Raw genomic sequence first — 5,000 nt, forward strand, 5'->3', positions numbered from 1 at the left:
ACAAAAACAAACAAAAAAACGAGAAAACCTTTTAGTTTCCTCTACCCACCTTCCTCTTAAACTACAAGGAGAGAGACTCCCATCAGCCTACCACGGGCACCGCGACGATACTGATTCGATTCGCCACAAACGACGCGGGTTCGAACCAAGACGCTCTAGCTCCGGTACCCCACTCGAGGACCTGTCAGGATGATGGAAAATGTGACCGTTGCTCTTCTACTTTTACCTTTTATTTACCATTTATTTGTATATTCATATCAACGTCAAGTGAACGTAGACAGGATGTGGTTGTTGCTCTCTCTCTCTCTCTCTCTCTCTCTCTCTCTCTCTCTCTCTCTCTCTCTCTCTCTCTCTCTCTCTCTCTCTCTTTCTGTTTGTCTGTCTCTCTCTCTTACTTTCTTTATTATTTTTTTTCTTTCTTTCTCTCTCTCTCTTTCTTTCTTTCTCTCTCTCTCTCTCTCTCTCTCTCTCTCAGTCATCATCCTGTCACCATAGTGTGCAGACGTGCTGTGTGACCTCTTGTGACCTTGACCTGTCCTTACGGGATTTGTGTTACCTTGACTATTAGGTCTTCATAGACCTGCCAGCTGTGGATTGCTGCAGTGCGCGATAATGTTCACATGATCATTTGATCTGAATCTAAAGTGATCTAAATATCATATAGTGAAGTAAAATAAGTGAAAAAACTACGTACGGACACAGATGTGCCTTGTGGGCGCGGCGTAAGCGGCCCGTGTGTGCACCTGGGTTTGCACAGGGAGGTCAGGTCGGGCCCTGTTTCTTCAGGAAATGACCCCGACCTCAAACGGAACAATGACTGACACGCCCATGGAAACCGAGGGTAGATATGGTGTCCTCCGTGAGGAAGATATCAGTGGCCTCCCCCAGGAACCAATAAAGAAAAAAGCAAAAAGACTACTACCTGACCCTGTAGAAATCACGCCCCCTGGACACCTGTGCGCACATTTCAAAGCCGACACAAAGCTTCGGACACACGGGGATAAGTATCGCTGGGTATCCCAGGCTTTAAAATTGGACCCATACAACAAGACAAAGGGGTCCATTGAACTTAAGATTGGGAGAAACAATGTGTTTGTGAGATGTAAAAATGAACAAATTCTTGCCCACATAACCACTGCCGGTGCAGGTGGTGAAATTTTAGAAAAGGCGAAAGTGTATGGAAAAGGCAAGTGCACAAATGTTATTGTGTTCGACGTCCCAAGAGAAATCGAAACAGATGAAATGACGTCTTACAATGAACGCGTCGTACATGCCAAACGCATGAAGATAAATGGATTGATGACCCAGAGAGTCATCATAACATATGAGGGGGAGGTAATCCCCAAAACTGTCAAAATGGTGGAGGGCATGGCACCCTTTAGATGTGCCATCTTTAAATCTCTGACCCCGTTTTGCTCCCATTGCTCAAAGTGGGGACACGGGGCACGTGCGTGTCCACGAGAGGCACCGCGGTGCCGATACTGCGCTCTTTCGCATGAAAGCTCAGAGTGCGCAGAGAAAATTTCTGAAGGTAAAATCATCCCTCGGAAATGTGTGAACTGCCGTCAGGAGCATAATGCCAACTCGCCATTATGCGCCTACTACCCGAAAGACAGAAGGACAACACATGAAAAAAAGCAGGCAGCCCCTCCCCCCAATAAACCCCGCCCAGCCCCTCGTCTTAATGACGTGCGGGAATTCCCACACCTGCAGAGGTCAACTCTGAAAGCCTCTGCAAATAAAGCCATGGCACCGGCCACATCACCAGCTGTAGCACCTGCACCAGCTGCAACACCAACGACAGCTGCAGCTTCTACTCCAGTTGCAGCACCCACTCCAGCGCCAGCTGTAGCACCAGCTGCAGCTCCTGCTCCAGTGCCAGCTCCAGCACCGACGCCATCACCAGCTCCAGCTCCTCCCTCACCGCAGCAGGAAAAGCAAGAATCTAACAGGGAAATGAAAGATTTGATACAAATGTTGTTCAAGCAGATGGAGCAGATGATGTTCATGATGCAGCAACAGATGGTGCAATTCCAGGAGAGGATTTTTGCGCTCTTCCTCGAGCAACGACAACATCCAGTGGGCCTTGGAAACGGTCAAGTGATGATCGATGGATCAAAATAATCTGTTAAAGTGCATTACCTGGAACATTAACAGTTTACAGAAACGCAAGGCGACCCTCGCTCAGTATCTTAACTCGGAAGATGTTGATGTGTGTTGCCTCCAGGAAGTTAGAACTGATGCTCGTTATGCAAAAATTGCAGGATACACATATCACGACAAACCTAATATTGCTAATCCTTCTGCAAGAGGACTTGGTATTTACATAAAAAATAGTATCCCATCAAAAGTGATCGATGACAACCGTGACAATGCAAGTGCTGAATATCTTGGTGTTAAAATATTTCTTGATGGCAGAACCATCACCATCATTAATGTATATAACCCACATGATAGTGAAGTGGTACCTAAACCTCCCGACAGTATGATACATAATGCTACTGTCTTACTGTGTGGAGATTTTAATGCCCGTCATCCTCTCCTTGGCTCTGAGGGAAGCACCATAGGTAAAAACGGTAAGGTATATTATGATTATCTTCAAAACACCAGTGATCCCATACACCTATTGTGCCCCTTTGAAAAGACTCATTATCTAGGTGGCAAATTAGATTATATAGTCTTATACAATCAGCACCCACTCCCATGCACTGCGGAAGTTGTCCCTTTCTTAGTCAGTGATCATTGGGCATTAAGTATCACCCTCCCATTCGCTAAAAGAAGCCCGCCCCAGCCACGTCTTCGATACCATCTTGCCACTAAACATCATAATGAGTTTATTAAAAGGATTGGCTGCTGGTATGAACACTATATTCCTGCCAGCCTTGATCACTTTAATGAAACTCTCTGTCAACAAGTTGGTAACCTCATCACCCAACTCCAACCCAGAAACCCTGTCAAACATAGGTCTTCATCCTCCAGAGGCAAACGAGCATATCACCTTAACAAAGATCCGGAAATAAAGTTACTTAGAAAGTTAATAAGGTCTACAGTAAATCAGCTAAAAAACCTGGGGAAAAATCCCTACTTAGCTAGGGACCTTGTTTTCTTTAGTAAAAAACTTAATGAGATAATGACACAAAAGCGGGAAGAGAGATTGTATGCCTGGGCAGAATCGATTGACTCCACGAGCTCCATGAGTAATGTGTGGAGGGAAATCAATAAGATTAAAGGCAATGCACACAATGTCACTCCCCACCCTCATCCAGAAAGGGTAGCTTTGTCAATCCTCAGTAAATGCTGCGAAAACTCTTCTCTCGATAATCTTCCATTATCCATTCGTAGATGCTCCCTTAAGTCAAAACACAAAAATGAAATTAACTATCAGTGCCAACTTTTAGATGAGGCTGATGCACCATTTACAAGACACGAACTTCTTGCAGCCATTAAAACTAGCAAATCCACTGCACCTGGGGATGATGGAATCACTTACGACATCATTCGCCTCCTTGCAAAGGTACAGGTACAGGGAAGAAATCCTCTTCTTGATCTCTTCAACTTAACTTATTCTACAGGCATCTTGCCTACTTCCTGGAAACAAGCCACCATTATTCCTATCCCAAAACCAGGGTGTCCTGATGAATTTAGACCGATTTCTCTGACATCCTGTCTCTCTAAAACCTGTGAAAGGATCCTCCTCAATCGCCTGCTCCACCAGATCAAAGATCAAATTCACCCATCAGTCTTTGGTTTCCAAAAGGGGAAAGGAACACAAATGTGCCTGGCACAGTACCTCAATGGAAGTAATGCACAGTCTTCTTACTTCATAGATTTCAAGGGTGCATTTGACAGAGCTTCCCCTACTGCAATCCTCCATGAATTAACTCTCCTAGGAGTTAAGGGCAAGCTTCTGCTATGGATAAAGGATTATCTGTCTTTGAGAAGAGCAAGAGTATGTTACCAAGGCACCTACAGTAATTATGGTGAACTCGAGTTAGGAACTCCACAAGGAGGAGTTTTGTCCCCTTCACTATTTAACATTCTTATGCACTCTCTTTGCAAGCTTAATAGTGAGTTAGGAGACCTATGCAGCATCACATCCTATGCTGATGACGTTCTCATTCAGGTATTTGATAGGGGGGAGTATGTTCTTCAGGGATTCAGTAAAAAGTGCACTTCCCTTGGACTCGTAATCAACCCTGTCAAGACTAAGTATATTTCCAGATCACACAAACTGTCATACATTCCAAGATTAGGTGGGCAAGTTATTGCAAAAACTGACACCTATAAGTATCTAGGTGTTATGGTGATTGCTCCCCACCTCATGTCCCGCAATTCCCGCTTCACTCGGGAAATCGTTCAAAACATCAGAGAATGCTGCCTGGAGCGCTTAAGACCTTTACAATACATAAGTAACAGATACGTTGGTGCTTCCCTAAGAGTCCTAAGATTGATGTACATTTCCCTTGTTAGGTCCACGATAGACTATGCGAGCCCGGTTCTTAGTATGTTGCCACAAAATGTTCTCAGACCCCTTGAAATCTTACAGAACAAGGCCATGAGAGTCATTTTGGGTTGCCCAATAACTGCTAAAGTTCTTGTCATGAGGAAAGAGCTTGATCTCCCGTCAGTTCACAGCCGTATTACCCAAGTCAACACCATACTCGGCATCAGACTTCTGCAGATTCAGTCCAAACCTCAAATTTCCCTTGCATTGTCTAATGAGATTAATTGTAGAGTTAGGCATGTCCGACGGCCTCGGTACTCCAATCTCATAAAGTCAAACTTGGAATGGAAGGGCAAGACTGCCCAGACTATTCTCAGCTTTAGTGTGTGGAATAATGATTTTATCAACATCCCAGAAGCAACGCTTACTTCACCATGGCATAGATCACATGTTAACGTACATATTGATAAATTAACAGGGCCAAAACCCATGACTTCAATAACAGAGTTAAAAAGCCATTACTTGAAATATATTGATGAAATTCTCCACCCCCCTC

Source organism: Penaeus vannamei, chromosome 38 (genome assembly GCF_042767895.1).
Source record: "Penaeus vannamei isolate JL-2024 chromosome 38, ASM4276789v1, whole genome shotgun sequence".
In the NCBI taxonomy this organism is placed as follows: domain Eukaryota; kingdom Metazoa; phylum Arthropoda; class Malacostraca; order Decapoda; family Penaeidae; genus Penaeus; species Penaeus vannamei.